At 45.2% G+C, this 21,281-nt stretch overlaps 2 long non-coding RNA genes across 2 annotated transcripts; both read right to left on the reverse strand.

Moving 5' to 3' along the window:
- Positions 1–12,068: 12,068 nt before the first annotated feature.
- LOC149360973 (uncharacterized) lies at positions 12,069–14,652 on the reverse strand. The gene is made up of 2 exons (XR_016288360.1): positions 14,063–14,652; positions 12,069–12,183 (listed from the first exon to the last, which is right to left on the reverse strand). It is a non-coding gene; the product is annotated as an uncharacterized LOC149360973 (long non-coding RNA).
- Positions 14,653–15,107: 455 nt separating this feature from the next.
- On the reverse strand, positions 15,108–15,807 carry LOC149360974 (uncharacterized). The gene is made up of 2 exons (XR_016288361.1): positions 15,581–15,807; positions 15,108–15,355 (listed from the first exon to the last, which is right to left on the reverse strand). It is a non-coding gene; the product is annotated as an uncharacterized LOC149360974 (long non-coding RNA).
- Positions 15,808–21,281: the final 5,474 nt, after the last annotated feature.

Genomic DNA, 21,281 nt, shown 5'->3' on the forward strand with positions numbered 1-21,281 from the left:
CAAATAAATATATACAGCTGTCCACAACGTGGTTCAAGTCGCCTCACCTACCTTCCCTAACGTTAGCTGGGCAACTGGTATGCTTATTCTTTCGCCTGACAACGCTGTTATTTTCCACAGCCTTCGCAAACCAGCTATACTATGTTTCATACATAGCAGGCAACGCTGTAGAAGCTGTGGAAGTATTCAGTCCGCGAAACCATATTACTCCGCCACGTGTAATTTGTTCTTCTCAAAACCTCGGCGAGTGCTCGAACAAAAACAAAGAGCGGTATAAAAAGAAGTGGCAGCACTGAACACCACTGTCAAAGTTGTGAGGCGCTCAGTGTTCGGGTCCAAGTATGCACTACTTTTTAGGCGCGGATGGGGTGAGAGCGATACTCCATTCGAACCGCGTATCATACCTCCACATTTCATTTTTACGTCCAGAAGTCTCGATGAGTCGCAGAACGAAAATATGGCAAGAGGTAAAACGAAGTTCAGGAGGTTGTCATTCACGGTACTGAGACTTGCCGCACGAAATATGTCTGTGGTCACCGTGGTTGTACGGTGAAATACTTTCTGGCGCGGACTCAACCTGCGCGAACAGGCGCGCCAGCTTTGGCACTGTTGCCTGCTGTGTATGAAAAGGAGTATAGTTTTAGTAAAGCGCACCAAACAAGCGCCGCGAATTCCCCGCCGCTAAAATTGCGAGTCAAGAATTTTTCCCTCTCTCGTCGATGTTGTTGTTATCCAGACGTTGACGTGCAGTAGTAGAGGGCGGGTCTCATGAGTGACCTTGGGGACGTACTTCGCGACTGGTGAGTTCAGATAGGTGTGCAGGTCTTCTGATGGTGAGGCATTTGGAAGGCTTTCCTCAAGAAGGTATTTATTACAGTATGTATACAAGCGGTTTACATATGCCGAAAGATTTCGGCCTTTCCGCTTTAACTAAAAATAAAACCTCAAACTTCCACGACTCCGGACCACCACCGGCCACCACACGGCCAACCCGTCCGGCCACCGCTCAAGAAACTCGAGTCTCCAAATCTACGCTCGGCCCCGGGACCACCACCGGCCGCACACGACCGATCTGTCCGGCTGCCACACACCAACCTCCGGCGCTCTCCTTCGCGCACACCTATCTCGTTGCATTCCCGCTAAAATTCCATCCTCAGCCAATAGATAATCCTGCCGCCAAAACTTACTCTTCAGCCATAAGCAACCGTGGCTAACTAGAAGATACTACAACGAGAAGAGACAAACACAATTTAAAGCACATGCGTCACTGTTAGCCGCTCTGGCTAGCTAGAAAGAACGAAAACAAGCACAGCGCCAGTCCACCCGAGCCGTTCTGTCGTCGTCTCGTGTTTCGAACCGACTTCGGGAAAGAAACCATTCCTCGCTCGCTCAGGCCGAGAAACCCGAAACTTGCACCAGCCGCGACCACCTTATCCCCGCAAAGTTCTTAATATCAACCGCCCAACTAACTTTCATTCATCATCTGCTACACTTCCCTTCTTTTGGAAACCAGTCTGTTGCTCTTAACGACCATCGGTTATCTTGCCTTCGTGTCACAAGACCTGTAAAAATCCATCTCTTTTTTTGTGGGCACATGACTATTTGCATGCTCTGTCGTGGGCATTCAAGCACGGAACGCAATGTATTGATTTCAGCCAGGCAGTTCCACTCTGCGATAAGCGTGCTGAATACGATATTGGCTATGCCACCATACAATATAGGGATATTTTAGGGAATCAGCCCACAATTAACGACAGTGAAGCAGCAGTTTTGAATCACGCCTTAAGACGGAGTATCTGTGAGGGGATTTTTTTAGGCGGCTTAAGGAAAATACTAGGTGTCGGAGAGCGCTTTCATATCGTTGCCATAAGTTTCGCTTCAGCGAAATCGGCCTCCGGGATTATGTAGTTGACATGCCCCACATACGGCGTAACTGGAGTTTGGCTTTATGGTGGTTTAACGTCCCAAAGTGACTTAGACTATGAGGGCGCCGTAGTGAATGGCTCCGGAAATATCGAGTGAGAGGCTTGTTGAACCACGAAGAATGGCACAGGGATGCGAATAGCAGAAAGAGAATCACTTTCATTTCACGCGAAATTTAACGCCAAACAAGGCTTCGGCCTGTCGCACCAGGGCTACTTGGTCAACTAACTGATCTCACCCCAGCCAGACACGCTAGGTTGAAAGTAAGGGATGAGAGAAGTACGGGGAGTACTGACCAACGAGCCACTGGAGCAGGCAATGCTCTAAGTTATGATGACAGTAGGGGCATGTGGATGGGACTGACCAGAGTCTAGTCCGAGCACTGGTGTCCAAGCGCTCTTCTACAAGAAAGCGATCATGCAGCAACTCTCTTATGTGGGTGCATCCCTGCAGACACTTATCTCGCTTAATCCGAATCTCTCAATTGCTAACACTCATATCCTTCAAAGAATTAAGTTCAATAAACTCTACTGTCAGAAGGATAAAGCAGAAGCAGCAGTGTTTGCAGTAAAGAGAAAGAAGCTTGTTTTCTGCTTTATGCTTCTGCAGGTATAATAATCATGTTTATTTTCGTCACTTTGTACTAATGAGCGAAAAGAGGGGAGTGGAGAAAAAGCCCGTCTTCTGAGTTTGGCAACGCTCTAGGCACCTTTCCATCAGCAGCAACGACAATGGCAAGAAAGCATACACCAGTGTCCTATTTTTTTTCTCCCAAAGAGGCCCTTTGCAAAAGCCCATCAGGATTTAACAACATGAGGAAAGCAATCAAGGTTACATCACAATAGAATGCACGTACGGAACACTCAGGAAACCACAGTAAAAAAACTGAAAGGAATATAAAAAATGGCGGGTTATTCACCATTGTTAAGCATGAAATGTGCGAAAGCATAGTAGTAGTAGTAGTAGTAGCACTGTAGTGTGCGCCGAAATGTTGACGATCGGTTCGTTTATTCCGAACTGTTCGCAGCTCGAGTAAGGCAATCGACGTATCTACATAAAAGGTATACCGGGGGAGAGCATGCGTTCTGCCACGTCATTTAGCAGTGGAAAATCGGCAGGTATCGGCGGATACTTGTAGCCGTTGCTCACGCTATACAGCGGCATCTTTTCTTCACGTAGCTAACCTTGACATGTTTTCCACACCTCCACGTTGGCTACGTCTATCTCTGGGAAAGTAAGCAGCAATGTCGGAGGCATGGCTTCGCTTACCGTGTCCAGATCTCTCAGGTGCCGGAATTGATCACACAAGTGGCACAGATAGCCGAACGGTTTTTGCATAAACTCTCGCTGAAACTGGGTGGTAGCAAATGCGGCAATGGTCAACTGCATTTAAGAGTTTAGCTGGCGTTTGTTCAATTCCGCGGCACGGCGTTGGTGCTGCTGTTCACGCAGTAACTCTTGTCTTGCTCGTTTTCGATTTCGCTGTCGTCTTTCGGCCGCTATTGCGGTCTGATGCACTGCCACTTATTCGCAATTTCGTCTTTGCGCTTAGTCACGCCCTCGGGACCTGTAGACTCCCACTGACGCCACCTTCTTTGTAGCGGGGCATCCATGCGCCGCAGTCGATGTAACTCCGCGTCCGATCAGTTATACGGCCCGGCTCGCTTTCAACAACGGGGGTGCTTTGCTTTCCTTGATCTATTTTGACAAGGTAAGTTGCTGGGCGAGTTGGCTCCGATATTCCATGACTACAGAGCGACGAACGGGACAAGAAGAAGGACACAGGCAGGATGTGTCCCTGCCTGTGTCCTTCTACTTGTCCCGTTAGTTACGCTGTAGTCATGATCTATTTTGTTCGTAGTGCGGTGCGAAGCGTGAGAGGGGTCAAGCTTCACACAAACTCGATGAGCCAGTTGGACCTCGTGAAGTAGTGTTTTCGCATCAAAATTAAAGGAATATGGTTGTCACACAAAAAATGTTCGATATGTGCCTATGCGATATTGTACATCCATGTGTTTGAGGCCTAGATCATTCAAAATGGACTGGTAACAAATGCTCAATCTTTTTCAGCTCTATAGAAAAAGGAAAAATCCATGGCGGCTGGTACAGCAAAGTGTACGTTTTTGTACTTATTAAAGGTTGGCTAAACTTGAAACACTTTCTGATCTTCTTTGTACTCTTTTCCTGTAGGCACACATCAGTTTGTAAGTGTAAACATTATCCGCTGTTATAAGCTTGCGTCTTCGGAAAAATTGTGTATGTTGCACGGAACAACTTTTAATGGCACGGACGGCTATGGCACGAGCGGCTTTCTGTGGTAGCAATACAAGTTGTTAATGCTGGTTGCAGAATTGGTTGACCATATTAAGGTGCAGTAGTAAATTTGTGAAGTAAACAGGGGGCGGTACAAAAGTTTCTTATCATTAACATGAATTATTCGGCGGCTACGGTTCAACGTGCCTACATCTCTGCTTAGTTTGGATGAAAGTATTTTTTTATGTTCATTCCTTGACATGTTTTTAGTAAAAAAAAACTCGCAGTATTTTGGCATGTTTTACTGCTTTTATGGAACAGCGACCTGGGTGAATCTTACCAGGAAGTGCAACTGGAGTTCCCGGTTGCCGTATGAAGACACAGCGTTTTACTTTCATTCAGGATGACTCTATTTATTCGGCACAATTCCTAAGAACCATGGCAGCAAATGCATTGTATTTCTTTTATCTGTGATAGGCCCTCACCAGAAACCAGAACTGTGCAGTCACCCGCATAGTATAAACACCAGCAGGTTCCAGAAATTTTTCAATACCATATATACAGAAAAGGAAAAGGATGAAGCCAAGAATACAGTGCTGTGGAACAGCGTATTTGATTGCTTTTACGCTCAATTTAAGCTGATATAATCCACAGTTTTTGTGACGTCCCTGAAGCTGGGATTAAATTACTAGTTTTGAAATTCCGCCGAAACCACAGCGTTGCAATTTATTGAGAAGTATAGAAGGATTAACGGGATGAAATCCTTTACTCAAAATCTATATCTATATTCCTAGTGTAGCCGATTTATTTTAACTTTTCTAAAACTGCTTCTTTATGGAGCAAGAGAGTGTCTTCTGTAGAGCTAAACTTCCTAAGTCCACATTTACGTTCGGTTATCAAATTGTACTTCTCTGCGAAATGGAGAAAACAAATTATAGACCTATTCTAGTACTTTTGAGAACACTGGCACTAGAGACAAGGGACGATAATGGTGAATACCTTTTTATGCCTTGATTTGTGCATTATTATTATTTTTATTCTAGCAATATGCATCTTAAGTGGAAATTGTCCGATTGAGAGTGAAACCTTGTAAACATGCGTTAAAACGAACGCTAGTTCATGTATTACATGCTTGATCAGATTAATTTTTATATCATCGGCATCATGAGCCCTACTCTTTTTACGATCTTGAAGGAGCCTTGCTACCTCAGCTACACAAGTGGGGCGGGAAAATAGCGCTTTTGCATGTCCGCATTATTTCCGGCGGTTTCAGAGTAGAGTGTACTTTTGCCAAGCTCTACAAAAAGTCATTGGATTTATTAGCCATATCCATTCCTCTTATTCTTATACCATGAATAACAAGGCTACCGATCATCGTCACTCGTTTATTTTTATCTGCAATGTCATTTAACTTTTCCCATACTACCTCGCATTTTCGTGGCCAGTTGCCCTGAAAAATGCTCAAATAGTAGTCGTCCTTTGCCTCCTTTAAACTCTTATTTATTGCGTTTATGAACGATTTGAGTTCATCTCATTTTGTCGCGTCGCGAGACTGAACAAGGAAGTGATGGCATTTGTTTTCTGTTTAATAAGGATGACATTATAACGCCTGACCCAAGCTTTACGTGACTATTTATGTTGCCGACCTGGCTTGATTTGGAACGAGGTATAGTAAGGGTATTGAAAATTTCCATAAATTTTTCATAAGCCGCGTTTTGCGTCATTAAGCGCGAAAATGTCGCTCCAGTCAGTCTGAATGATTGCGATTGATAACTGAATGATTGTGTCCGGTGCTCTTTTATGATATGTTGCTACGTTTGAATTAACGGATTCGGAAGCATCAGCGCTCATGATAATGAAAAAAATTAATTGGCAAATGGTCCCTAATGTCACTGCCCGGCCTTCTAGATATAACGTCTTCAGCAGTGTGGTTTGGAATAAACAAGTAAATAATAGCCATTTATCACACACAACTGCTGAAATACTTTGCCCGGGTTCAATCCTTTGGTTACAAAATGCTCAAAAGAAAAGGAAAAGAAACTTATATAGCTCAGTTGGTTTAGAATTCTGTGGATTCTTTGGACGCTGTAAGGGATGCGGCCTAAACACTGAATGGGAGTCTTACAGCCACTCGCGCGCATTTACCGGCTTTGGCTGCGTGAACCTGGGTGCGGCATCTGGCGGCTACTGTCAGTACAGCGTTCACATGGACGTGCTGAAATTGCGTGCTGCTCTGGTGGACATTTCAAGCTCTGCAGGCTATGCTCAAAACAAGAACAACTGTTCGCAAGAATGCATGCATTGCAAAACTTTCGACATTTCTGTGCTTTTTCTTTTTACCGTCTACAGGTTATTAGACCTCCTTGTCTATATCCTCTTCCGCAAAACTAGGTCAATTTTGTTCAGTTCATCATTTGTGAAGTTACGCTGAAATAAACTGCCACAGACAAGTGCCAACAATGCTATTTCGCTTGCATTCCAAAACCGTGTGCAACCTTGGACGATTATGAGCTGGACACCCCACTACAACTGTAGTGTACATGGTGTCGTGCGCGCGTGCTCTTATTCCACTTTGATTATGGACATCACACGCGCCCGACCTGTGCATATCTTACAGTGTAAACGGACTACTTGTATACTGTACCTCTCCCCCTCCCCCCATCTTTTCGGGCTGTCCCCTCACCTCGTCCACTTCATTTCTAAAGATGGTTTGGTTTGGTTCATGGGGTTTAACGTCCCAAAGCGTCCTGCTATCCCTTTATTTGCGCTGACCCAGCTCAGGTGCTTCCCGTAGCGATGGGAGACGCCGGGACTAGCAAAAATCTTTTCCTTCCGTTTATTATTATTTTTAAATAAACCACTACTGCTTGTAATTCCGAAAACATGAACCAGTTTTAATGGAACCCCTACGTCTTGTTAAACATTATGCATTATTATGACAGTGAAATACTCACGTTCTGTCACCGGAACTTCATAGTAGTTGGGATCCGGCAATCCATCTTGAGCTATGAAAAGATAAAAATATCTCTCAACTAGCGAAACACTGTCTGTGATGGATTGAGCGCTATTTTACACTACTCTCATATCTCATCTCAAAAATTTGCTGACGTATTAAGATAGAATATCAACTAATAATCTGCATCAAGTGCGTGAGCAGGAGATTGTATCGAGTGAAGTGTATATAGAACTCTACGCAAGGACAAATGGTTATGGCGTGCAGAACTCGCACAGCACTAATCTCAATCTGCGCTGCGCCGCCTTCATGTTTTTGAGTGTAGCGCAGAAGCACACCTGTATTTTTTTAAAAGGCATGGAATTTACTGTCTTTCTCGCGATCTTCTGATCACATTAAAAGTGCTGCAAACGAAAACAACTTAGGTTTCCTTTGATACTAAGCGATGGAGCCTCAGAAAGTTACTCCAGCGCGGTTCGCGGAGAGTTGTAAGAAGTAACCGGTGTGGGATCGTCATCACCCGAGTGACGGTGTGTTAATTAGGTGGCACTTCGCATACATATCACGGGTTCGGGCCAAAGCAAGCTGAGGGCACTGCCAGTGTTTGGTGCGCGCCTGCGCTCTCGCTCCGAAGGAAGGAAGGCGCAGTTATTTGAGAGCACAAATGTTTATTACACAGAAAGCTGCATTACATAACACTGCACTAATCCACAGACATCGGTGCAACCAATGGCCCCGCAGCAGCACCCAAAAGCGGGCCCGCGGAGCCACGCGCGCAAAGCGAAGACTACATACGCGCGTGACGGCACAGCTAAGGGCGATCGCATCCCGCGCGGCCAACCAAAGGGTTAATAGAACGTTAAGTTGGGCGAGTTGGTATAGGTTCATGGTTGAAAAACAGCGCACAAAAGACTAGACACAAGAGTAAAGGCGACGACACCTTTCGTCGCCTTTACTCTTGTGTCTAGTCTTTTGTGCGCTGTTTTTCAACCATGAACAAAGAGTTAAATCGCGCGCAACGCAACACGAGGGAGGATGGGGTATACGCGGAGCGCATCTTGACGACGCAGGTCGCACATTGATAGCTCATCGCGCGTCGTCACCGGCAATGGTCCGGCGATGACGGAGAACCAGCCAAATCAGACCTCCCCCCCCCCCCCCCCCCCCTCCCCGAATCCGGAGCGCGTCGGCGCCGCACAGGGCCGCACAGGCGGACTACACGACTCCGGAGGTTCGGTCCTAGACTCGAGCATACCTACTAGATGCGCACGTTAAAGCACCCGCGCTCTTGGGCCCCCGGCAAAGGCCGAGGCACCCGGGAGCCAAACTCTACGCACCTTTCTGCTGCCAGAGTCGGTGGCGATCTGTCCGTTCATTTCCCGCTCGGGGCCTCTCGCCGAAGCAACACCCCCAACTGTCACTCGGGGTGACCCAATGGGGACTCGAGGTCGAAGCGGGAAGAACGGAAGGGAGGGTGATTTACTGCGGTTCTCGAAAGAGCTTCCCTTGCAAGGGAGCAACAAGCAGCGTGGCTGCCCACATTCCGCTCGCGGACACCCCACGGGGAGTCTCTCTAACGAACGAAACGGCGGAAGCAGGCGCACACTCGGGTAGCCCAAGAAGCTCAATCCCCACACCGGATAGCGTTGCCCGAGCTCGAAGTGAGATGAAAAAGCTCCAAGGAAGCTCTCGAGCTGGTCGCTGCAGCGGCTTTTTCTTTAGCGGGTGGGAATGCCTTGTACTGTCTCGGTGCCTGGCTCAGGCCTTAACGCGAAGTTTGTAGACCGCACCCGGGTTACAGCGTTCGAGTCACCAAATCGTGTCAAAGCTGAAGGCAAGATGAACTAGCCCTGCGTAGCATACTGCACATAAAGTTTAAAATTTTCCCTTATTAAGTAACTGGAGAGTCCACAATGACCCAGTAAAAAACTGGGTTATTTGTAAACATAAATACCTCCGAAAGCAGAAGGTTTGACAGCCGTCGCCGTAGCTCAGCGGTAGAGCACCGGACGCGTAATTCAAAGGTCGTGGGTTCGGATCCCACCGGTGGCATGTGGTTGTTTTTTCTTCTGCTTTTCTAATCAATTAGCTTTAAGCGATAGCATATTCAGTAATATAAATATATCAACACCAAAAAATAAATAAATAAATTAAAGATCCCCTGTGCCCCTTGGTTTCTGTGGCTGTTGGCTTCTCTCATAGCCATTTAAATGTTAGTTGAACTGCACTCGCAATAATCTGCCTACGGCTTGATTATGCTGATCATTGGTGTTCAAGGTACAAAGTTAAAGCATTGCTTATAGAATATAGTACTGGATTGCTGAATTATTGCTGCAAGGCGCAAAAAAAAATCGTCGCAGACAAGCAGGAGTTCATTAATTGGAAGTAATCACTTCAAAGGATTGCATTGGCCCTTCCTTTCTATCGTTCGCATAATAGAGTCACTTCAAGTGACAGAACTTTGAAGTTTATCTACTTCGTTAGTACCACTATCAGAGTGTGTACATGGTGCCAAAATTGCTGTAAAAACTGTAATTAATAACAACTTACCACCAAGACTTGTGTCAGCTTTCATAGCCACTATGCAAGCATAAGCACTGATTTCGGGTTCGGATCAGGTTGGAGTATCAGTATAACATGTGTTTGTGCTGAATTGCAATACCGTCTTCACAACCATGTTCTTACTGGCTCCTTCCAGAGTGCTGATAGAGGCCCCTTGCGCGAATCTTTGGCACGCGTCGTAAGAAAATGTTATTCCAAGGTTTTCACCAGAACATGTACACATGTTGTTTGCTTCGGGGATGTTTAGCGGGGCATTCTTTTAGATTTATTCCTTACGTTTCAGAAATCTTTAAAAAAAAGACATGGAGGCCACTTCATTGTCTTTAACCAAACAAATAACTTAACGTTCTGGAAAAAGGCTGCTGAGTTCGGCAAATAAACTTCTAAAACTCGTGATAAAGCTGAAAACGAAATGCGACGGCTAATTTGTATGGAAACTGGTTACAAGTAGTCATTAGACAATCAATTTGTTCTCATGTAATGATGTACTGAGCAAACTTGGTAGGAAACCTGGAGTGACCAGGCGGCGTTTAAGTTATTCCCCTGCACATATAAAAGCTGTCGTCGTCAGCCGCTTCGGCCGCGAGAAACGCGAAGCCACATTCTGGACGGTTACAGCGGCGCATTTAGCTTGCAACATTCCTTGACTAGGTATTCCCGATGCACTCCAGTCAGTTCACAAACGCCCGACGTGTTTTCGACGCAGCGCGGCAGCACAGCTCATGGCTCTATAAGCGCAAGCAAGTGGCGTGGGAATGAACCACAGGGGCGTCTAAGAAATCGGTGCTCCCTTGCTGCACACTATGTTACGCGCTGTGATCGGCGCGTCAAATTTTATCGCATGTTGTCTGTATAGCCTTTCAGGTAAAACACGAAATTCAATTTTGGGGGGTAGCGACGGCATCGTGTTTCGAACTGCGTCTTTTTGCGCATGAGCTGCTTTCAGTTGCCTCTCTCGGCAGTGTATAAGCCCAACAGTATGCCCAAACCCAGGCGAAGTTGGCACCAAAGCTGGAGCTGAAAGTAACGACAAATACGACACGAATTCTTGTCACATGATGACAAAAAGAACAGCTGTAGCATGGCGAGCTAGCTATAACCGAACTCACACCTACGGGTAGCTCGTGCTGGTATACCAGTCGGCAAGCAATGCATTTTTATTTCAGAATGCGGCCATCACAGCTAGCCTGCAGACGGTGCTCATAATCAGTATCTGTAAGCATGAACCACACTACATGGGATTGGTGGTTCGTACCAGGACAATACTACTAACGCATACAGTGTAACTGTTCTGCGCCGCTCACTACAAAGCCACAGACAGATAGATGGTTCAACCAAAATTTTTACGCACGCACACAGTAGAAACTGGCCGAATGCACAGACAGCAGAAGGAGTCCTTTCTGCTCCTTCAATCTGGAGTCCCGACAACGCTCCTGCTGTATGCACGGGCACTGACTTTGTGTCATGTGGCGTGCCGAACTCGTCGAGTTTTATAACATTGTGGCCTGCGCCAAAAACGTGGGTCGGTAGTGTTATTGCTCGGCGGCGAAGCAGTCTGAGCTATGTGTACCGAAATACCTGCTAAAACCGAAGCTTGTATTTTTAAGGCTAAAGACTTTAATGCCTCAACGTTGTCGACAGAAGGTTGTCAGCGGAGGTGTCACGATTTTTCTACACTCTAAGAAAAAAAGGTGTGATCTTAGTCTTTTTGAGGGGTAAAACACTTGTCGCTGAGCTGACACCTTTTTGGGGGTAAGGTTACGCTGTTTCTTGGAGACTAAGTATTTATGCTCTCGCACATAGAGTAATGTTACGCTCTAATAGCCTAAACTTGCACTGACATAAGAAGAGTAACTTTAAACCAGTTAGGTATAACATTAAGCCTTTCTAAAAGGGGTAAATGTTAGCCTGAGGAAAGCATAAACATATCCTAGCATGCAAGGTGCAAATTTGCACCTTTAGCAGGTAAATTTATGCTACGTATAGAAGTGCAAAGTTACTTTGTCAAAGACTAAACTTATACCGTCATAAACAGAGCAAAGTTTGCACCCCTGTGGTGCAAGCTTATACCCTTACATGATGGATAAAGTTACCCTTCTAGTGGTACAAAGTAATGCCCTACTGCAAGGGGTATCTATGCACTACTCGGTGGTGTATTTATACTGTCCACACGAGAGCATTATTACCCTTCTTTAGAGTAAACCTGCCCACTGAATGCAGAACTAAAGTTGACCCATATGGTAGAAGCCCGAGTCTTTCTGGAAGTGCAGGCAGTGTCAAAATGTTGCGACGAATCTTTCATGTGAGATGGTCTGTGTCATTGTGTGTTCAGGTGCAGGTACTACTGCAGAATGTACACAAAGAATTCATAAACGAGTGGGAGAAAGAAACATACCGTCATATTTATTTTGCCACATGCTACACCATATTACAGCAATGACCCTGGCAGTCTTCTTCATACAGGTGGAGGCAGTATGTACCATGTATTTGACCTGCACAGAGAAGAAAACATATAATGAATTTTGCAACCACAAAGCTCAGACGACGTGACCATGGGCTTAGTTAATTCAGGTCTAAAAGTGTAAACCACACAAAAGGCAGGGATAAATGGAAATGCATGAAAACAATGCCACAAGTGCAGGCTTCTGTTTATTATTGAGAACCAAAATCATAAAAGATATGAAGGAAAAACAAAACATGTCCTAAATGGCAGCTACTTAATCACTCACATATGCTGACATTATCACAAGCACACTGGCTTCTCAGAAAAAATCCAGACTATTGTGCCCAGCTGCACGGTCAGGCTGTAGGCATCCCGGATGCCAGACTAAGAAGAGGGTCATATCGAGAAACAGAAAAACATGTGCATGAAATCGAAGCTACTAAAAGGTGATACTAAAATGAAATGCCGTTTAACAAACCCTTCCCTCCATTCTCGTGTTTTTATTTCTCCGTATCTAGAGTGGTTAAGGTTTCATGCAGCCCTTGCTAACAATATGTCTCTGGTCTCTGATGCCATTATATGTTTTGTTGCCCATACAGTGAATTTTCTTCCTAAAAGGGAAGTGCAGGTGATTATCTGAGCATCAATGAGTGATACTTCCAACTGTAATTTTCCCTGCATATATTACCTGTGAATTCATTTCCAATTAGCAAACAGCAGGAAGCTTGTCCCTGTGATGGCATTTTTGGGTGCATTCCATTGTCACAGCCTTTCGATACAGTTTAAATACCTGGTGAAAGGCCTATGCACAAAGGCTATGCACTATAAATCTTAGTGTACCACTCCTGGAAAACAAAGAAAAGCTTTCGGCTAAATGTGAAATAATAGCAAGGGCAACTTACACATCTAAAGAATTGTCTCCATGCATGAGGTAACGTCATACCCAAAAAATTATTTGGACCACATTATAATACAGATACTTTTTATTCACGTTCATAGACTGTTTCATACTACACCTCTACATTATGCCTGTGCAAAAAGCTTTGGTTATGGACTGGCCTTCACTGACAGACTACATTAACTACACAAGCAGCATAGAACAGTCTCTTTCTAAAGCACTATTTTTGCTTGAGGAAATTACAAATCTCGTCTTTTTATTTAGACAGTGCTGCTTCATCCAATGCTTGCAACATATGCAGCAGCAGTAATTCTCATGAATTACATTTTGCTGGCACAATAGAATGTTACCTTTACACATCTTTTCAGATGCTTAGCATAATGAAATTGTAAACACTGACTGACAGCATTCAAGAATGGCTATTAAAACAGTTGCCTTCCATATCTGCTGTCACATGCAGGGAACATGAGTTTAATTAAATTTTAAGTTCACTCCGATGTGAAATAAAACTAATATGGATTCATGTGAGTTGTTGGAAATTATTCACATCAGTGAACAGCACCTTCCTACTCAAAAAGAAAGTGTGAACAGTGCAAAGAAGATTAACAGCTTCATGTAGCTGCATATCACATTAAGCTTCACATGCATAAACGGTGCTAGTCATATTAGCTTGGTAGCATGCCACCCTGCCAAGCATTACCATAATTGTGTCATTTTTTTCTGACGTCAGCAACATGGATTGTAGGCAGCGCCTCTCAAACTAATGCAATATGAAATCTTTGCTGAAGTCCAGCCTACTTTTGCAGAAAAAAAACTGCATTTATACTTCATGCCATAAAAAGTGGTCACAATTAATCAAACCATTATTCAGAAATTCTTCCAGAACTAAGTCCTCAAAAACATTAAAAAGCTCTAAAATCTCTGTAATAGAATGGCTGCAGCTGTGCAACATAGCATACTATGTTCACGGATGGACATCAAGTGATGATGAACTTGCAACAATGTCCCAATTACATAAAAACATACATACCACACACATCTAGTCCCGGCCACTTGTACGGTTTTGAAGAATCCAGGCTGAACTTCGGTGCTAGGAGTGACAATGGTTGTGCACCTTTGCATCCCTCCTCCTCCCAGGTGCACTGCAGTAGAGGCGTCATTTATAGCGTTAGTGTAATGGTTAGTGATAACTTATATGTTCATTAAACCACGTAATGGCAGCACACATGCTCAAAAAACTACAGGAATATTTTGAAAATAACAAACAACTTTTTATTCCAAATTTTATCCATTACAGCACTTGCCACATATTTATAAGAGGCATAATTGACGCAATGCACTGGCACAGTAAGCCTACACAAACTTCCACAGCACAATGGCCTATTACCAGTGAATTGCCACTAAGTGCCTAACATAATTAACATATTTTCTAACAGCCACTGCAGAAAAAAGAAAGAACTATACTGCTACTGCTTACGAGATTGACAGTATTCATTACAGAATTTTTTTTTCGTTGACAGATTACAGCAGTGCAACCAAAATCCTTATTGTTCTAAACAGAAAAGCTTAGATACTAGCGTATTCTTCTATTCAACCTCTTAGAGCGACATCAAACCTAAAGTCTCCCTCTTTCACAAGAGAATAGAAGAGCACAAAAAGAGGCGACATAGACTGTACGCTTTTGTGAGCTAATGTTTGGCCACCAACTAGCCCCGACCTTTTCACTAGTAAAAAGAACTAAACAAGTTCACTTTTCTCTATTAGTTCACAGCCTGAGTGAAGAGCCAGTTACATATCAACTTAACACCATTAGCAAGCGCATCTTGCCATTCGAATGCAGTAAAACTGCTGGCATGATAAGTCACATTCTGGGTTAGCAAAAATATTGCAAGGTGTAAGCAAAAACGGCCGCATGCCAGGAAGCGCAGAGCACAAATGAGCTGCTAATTTCGTGCCTATGCATAAATAAATTTCACGTTTACTGTTTTATCGTTTGCTTGATAGTCCGTGATAAAGAAAAAAAAATTGACGCCGTCCATTCGCAAAAAAAAAAAAAGCGGCCTGGCAGAAGGAGTTGCCTTGCAGCGCTAAAATTACAAAGGGATTATGGTCCAATAAGAATCACATATACAGTGCTGCAGTAGATGTGAGCACTGCGCGCAGTACGTGCCACAGAAGCGCGCACCCTAATTTACTCGCCCCTTTCTGAACGGAGACTGCGGCTTGGACTTACCTTACTGAATGGTCGTGAGCAGGGACAAATACTTGGCGTTTAAGAGACGACCGGCAATGTTCTTTCGCACGGCAGACGAAGGATCAGGGCCTGCAGCGAAAGAAAGCATGAGAAAGACGCCGGCAGATTGCGCCGCTGCGATCGTGTGTTGTACACGATAGGCTCCCTCCGGCCGCACGCGACCGGCTCAAAACAAGAAAATAGCAACAAGCAGCGGCTCGCGCACACAATCCATGATAAAAAAAATCTGTACTGAACACACCATAACTTGATGGCAGGAAACAACCCGTATGACCAAACGAAAATGTCACTTACTTGTACGGTTGAAATTGGGCGCAAAGAATCCGTACGATGAGGGCGCCGCGACGATCTGGCGTGGGCTGTTTCTTTCAGACGTTGACTCTTTCGCGAAGATGTCGCCCACTGCAGCGTCACACATCGATGAAGCTTGCACGATGAAGTAATCGCTGAACAGAACCTAAACGCACACAGGCCCGTACTACAAGATGAAAAGAGGAATGCGCGTCGCGACTTGCACGACGGCACCCAGGCGCGGTACACAGCGGCTTCGTCTTCGACTCTACGCGAGCGGCCAATCCAAATAGACAGGCACGTGACCTGAAGAGAGAGAAGGGAGAAACCACGAGAAACTACAACCCATCGCCAGCCATCGCTTCCAAAGCTTGCTTCGCACCATAGAGGAATTACAGAGGAGGTTTTCCTTCCTCCATGCTTCGTGCCTTTCTTTCGTTCCGCCGGACCCCGCGCTTCCCCTCTTTTCCTTTTCTCCGCTGACTGAAAGAACGTCTGTGTTCCCAGTAGTGTCCCAAGGTCAAGCCGCCCGCGTGCGGGCGACAACCTTTGGTCGTTGCAATGTGCTGGTAGCTTATTATTTTTGCATGCGCCTCTCTGCCCTTGTGGCACGTATTTTTCCGCGCTTTCGGCGTGCGCACAACTCTTCCGTTATCGGAGACAACGAGCGCGGCGAGACTCGTCTTGTCAGTCCTTGCAGTATCCCTTTGAAGCTTTTAATGCAGCCAGCTATTACGCAGTATGAATTACGCAGATGCTGCCGTAAATGTGTGGCGTATGCAACAGAATAGTTTTCAGAGCAGCTGCAGCTTAAAGTTACGAGCATCATTCGGAAGTTCTCGTCAGCTCTCATTTACTACCGCGTACAGAAGGCACTGCGAAATATATATCAATAAACTGCCCTTCCTGTACTTCTAAATCAGTCATAGAACCGGCTAAAAAAGCGATGTAAATGCTGCAGCATTATTGATTCAATGTCAGGCACAGTAACAGTTTTAAATACTGATATTGCCGCGTGATATTGCTGCGCGAAATTTCAACTTTATTTTGTGCTTATGGGGCCGCACGTGTGAGGAGAATCCGAAGAAAGAAAAACCGCTCTGTTCAAAAATAGTTTAACTCAATCGAAATAGATACAGCTGTAGAAATATTGATTTAATAAAGCCGCATCGAGTGATCAGAAGCGTCAGGCAAACAAAGGGGATTCACAACATTTGAACATTTGAGGAAGATGGCGCAGAAGAGGGCTTCAAACGACAGTCGACAACTGCTGATGCAGCAGTTCTCACCTCTCATCGTTCCAGTGTTCGCGAAGTTCTCAAAATATGTTCAAAATGGGTCAACAGAGCAGAAATGGAGCACTGCCAGCGCTATGCCAGCAAGCATCCGTTAAGACGCTTCAACCGGCTGGTTATTCGGGCGATTCCGTCTATTATACGCGCTTTCATTTTATTCAATATAGGCAGCTGCCACCGCTGAATTTATGCTTTTGTTAAAGATTGGTTCGTCAGTGCGATACAATGTGTCCTTTAGCTCAGTTTTATTCGTGCATACAAGACAAAAGTCTCAGTCATCCGAAGCAACTTACGATGATGAAGGAAAACCTGCCAGTTTATACGCCGTAGTTTCATTTATTTTCGAGCTTGGGTCTTCGGACAGCGTCTATCTAGTGCAATGTACTGTTTAGTGCTTATCATTAGCCTCTAAAAGAAAGAGTTATTTCCTGGCGCATGAACCATTCCATAAGAATTCACAATGCACTGCCTCAATATAAGCGCCTTGATTACTGTTTCCTCTGACACCCGGTTTGTTGCGGAATTCGATGCTTCCATAGCGCTACAGTTCGAAAGAAAAAAAATTGGAGGCAGTCAACTTCATTTCTGAATATCAGTACTATACTTGACTGCATTAAAGCTGCGCGGAACAACCTAAAAGCTAAAAGTTGCGCACACGTACACTGAGTTTAAGCTAATTTCTGCTCTTGTAGGCGTGCAGCACAATTTCATACGCAAGAGAAGTTCGAATAGACTTAAATCGCGTTGGTCACCTCGCTCCCTGTTTATCAATTTAAAATAAGCTGAAATGGAATTGCTCCTATGTGAAACACTTGTACGCGCCAAAACATGATCAGGAAATGCAGCTATCTCGAAAACTGATTACTATGGGCTTCGCTATCTTGTGCCGAGAGAAAGGATCCGTACACTTGTTGGAAAGGAAACGCAGAAATGTCTTTTACACTGCGTTGAGGAGTTTCCGAGCAGATGTACAAATGCTGGTGATCTCATAGTAGACCAGCAAAAGTGCGACTCTGAGGCCTGGCTCGTGTCTTGGTAAAAGTGCTCTAAACAAAAATGTACCTATATATATGGAATGGTCAGGCCACGTTCACAACTCAGTTCAGATGCAGAATTATTCCTTCCCTAGTTTCTTGCATTTTTGTTTTTCAGCGTTGTCAGTATTAGTGGTGAAGATCACGCGTTTATCAGCGAGTAGGGCTCTTTTTTGCTGTTGAAATGGAGCAGAAATATGAGAGTGCAATTTATTCGGGATTTGCGTTACATTGCATCTTCAGCTAACATAAAATTACAGCGTCAACAATCTCGCTCGTTCGTCTGATTTTGATTTATTAACTTGTATGCATGTTAACCTGAACCCTTTCTGTTATTCGTCTGTTATTTGCTCAGGAACATGTGCCACAACGAGGGGTTATTCGAAAAGCAGTGCACGTTATTCGAAATTGTACGGAGGGAATTAACCGACCTGGTACTTATCGCACGCTATTAGAAAATGAAGAACAGCGCGGACTAATAGAGCTTACGCTGGCTGTGAAGCAAAACTGTTCCTTTTAAAGCTTTTATTACCTCTTTAATAAAAGCTTGACCACAAGCCGAAATTATAAGCGCAATAATTTTCATGCCTCTGGTGTGTTGAAGCGCTAAACTGTTGATTTCGTTCAGAGCTGCGATTGGTCAGAGGTGTAACACAGCACCGATCATGCCGTCTGTCTTTGCTGACTTACTTCTTTTTTAAAATGATATCCAATCATGAGTATGAAAGCACATGCACCGAATATTAGTGATTATTTTGGTCGTTAGCAACCAAGAGCATGTTTGCATGCGTGATGGCTGTCGTGGCCGATCGCGGCCAATGCACCTTTTTTCAGTAACGTTCTGTGCATCCGCCAAGCCGCCTCCAGGCGGAGATGGGCAGAAGATCGCTGTACGTGTTCTTCGAAGAAATAGCTTCTGGTCCCTTGAAGAAGCGAGGAGGCGCGGTCAGTGTCGCCAGCGCGGATGAAAGGATCAATGCAGTGGGGGAGCGTGAGCCAGCGTAGCTTTTAACTATTGTCCTCAAAATAACCCCGCCACCCCGCTTTCGGGAGAGGGCCATCTTCGAGAGGGAGGGGAGGCGGTGAGGGCTGCATACTTTGCTGTACATGTCTTCGCGCAGAGGGAACACAGCTGGTTTGAAGAGTAAAAAAAGGGGTAAGATTCTCAAAGAGACTAACGGCCTCCACCACCTCCACGCGGGTGTAACGATGCACTCCGCAAAGTGCATCGTTAGTCCATGCGCCTTCAGATAGCATAAGTCGTGAAGATGCACCCTTCTTACACCCTTTTTTCTTAGAGTGTAGACAGACCAGAAAAAATTATTTGTGCACAATGGGATTCGAACCACCATCCTTCCGTTCCGCAGCCGAGCGTGCTAAATGATTACGCTACTTCCTGCCAACGCATATGTCGTTCTCCTTGCTTAGGACGCTGGAGAGTGTTTGCAGAAAGGCGTCGAATCAGACGGATGCCTCCCAAACGCCCTCCAGTGTCTCCAGCATTTAAGATTCACAAAGAATTGTGTACTTAATTAGCATCTTAACCACACATCAAAGACACAAGCAGCAACGCCGCGCTAAAGGCTTTCGCCTCACCGTTTTAGCTCAACAAAGTGCCCCCCTGAATTTTTTTGGACCAGTTGACTGTTCATTTCGGGAGTGCATAATACACATCCCAAAACAGAGGACTTCAAAAGAAACACTATAGCCTTACTGCGCTGGTATATCTTTTGTTTCAACTGAGTACATTATGTCTGATGCGTAACCTTTGTGTCCCGTCTCTTGGGCTGTGTGTACCGCATCTATTATGATAAGACTGAATGCTTTGGGACTCACCTGTCATATCAGGACAGATAAGTTCTTGGCAGCAAAGGGGAAGGGCGCCACGGTTTGGCTGCAAGTCAGATTTGATTTTGCATCTAGCCCAGTTTACCTCTTCCGCACTTAGGCACCTGGGACAAGAGAGGAAAAGCTGTTACAGCTTTGCGTGGCGGATGCAATGCTCACGTGAACCAGCATCTACCCTTAAAAATATGCCATATATTGCCGCGAATCTTTGTAGCATTTGTTTGTTGTGTTTATTTGTTCATGCTTCAAGGCTGCCGGCACGCCGCTTTATCGCTCGTTTATCACGTAAGACGCGCCTAGAATTATCTCGTTTGATCGCATCCGGAAGGAGCCGATTCTAGTTTGTGCCAGAATGTTCTAGTAACTTCTAAAGCTTTATCTCGAAGGTTCGCTATCAGCTTTAAAAAGAGCACGGCCGACAGCGGCGGTCATTCTGTTCGACGACCGCCGAGCACGCTCGTTGCTACGCCGCCGCCAAGTGATTCAGTTCTTTGCGGGCGCAAGTCAGCCCGAATAAAGAGTTCCGTTTCGAAAGCATTCTCGCTGTGCTCCTGTTCGTCGGACTGCAGTCACCACTACGTGACATCTGGTGGAGGTGCTAACGGATGTCCCTGTCGCCCTCACCCCCCGGGGAGCCGTCAGAGCAGCCCGAGCTGTCTCGAAGATCACGCGACAGCCGCAGAAGCCGACCCCGACCCCCCCCCCCCCCCCCCCCCCCCCCCGCAGGCGAAGGGCGAAGCAGCCGTCGTCTCCAGAGGTGTCCACCATAATTCGGACTGCTACCGGACCGCACGCGAACGAAGAAGGACCCCTCGATTTCGACTTCAGGCATGGCTACGACACCAGCCCCCATTATTTTACACCAGCCCCGACTGCCGCCCACGTTCAACGCTTCACCGGGCGGGGATCCCGAGGAATGGTTGGAACAGTTTGAGCGTGTCGCCGTGTTCAACAGTTGGGACGACCAGACTAAAATGACGCGCCTTTTAAATTAAGGCACGTCAGTTACAGAGTACCATTTGTAAGGACTAACTATGGAACCGAAATGCTTTCATATTTAATTCCCAGTCTTCTAAATAAACATACACAGGCCATAGAAATTATTCAGAAATCTGTTTCCCAAAAGTCATTCAATAGAAATGCTAAAGCTTACCTCCTTTCTCGCCCGAATGATTAAAATTCTTGATGTCCCTGTTTTTCCGTCAACTCTTTGAATTCTCGTGTTTTTCTTGTTGTGATGTGTCTTGTAAATATTTACTTTAATTATGTCATTGCAAAAGTATGCACCTTCCTCCTACTTTTACCTTGTATAATTATGTGTTGTTTTTTTCTAATGAGAGTGTATGAAGCTCTTGCTTCTTTTGCCGCTTGTCGTGAGCATTTTGTCGGGTGCTTGGGCCCCGTCAGGCAGAGTGCATCTGCCTTTTGCCCCTGTATCCGAGACCTTGTTGTCTAAATAGAGATCTATCTATCTAAAAAAAAAAAAAATGAGCCAAGTTTTTTTCGCCTTGGAAGGACCAGCGAGAA

The sequence above is a fragment of the Amblyomma mixtum genome, chromosome 2, assembly GCF_055824585.1.
Source record: "Amblyomma mixtum isolate Tamu chromosome 2, ASM5582458v1, whole genome shotgun sequence".
In the NCBI taxonomy this organism is placed as follows: domain Eukaryota; kingdom Metazoa; phylum Arthropoda; class Arachnida; order Ixodida; family Ixodidae; genus Amblyomma; species Amblyomma mixtum.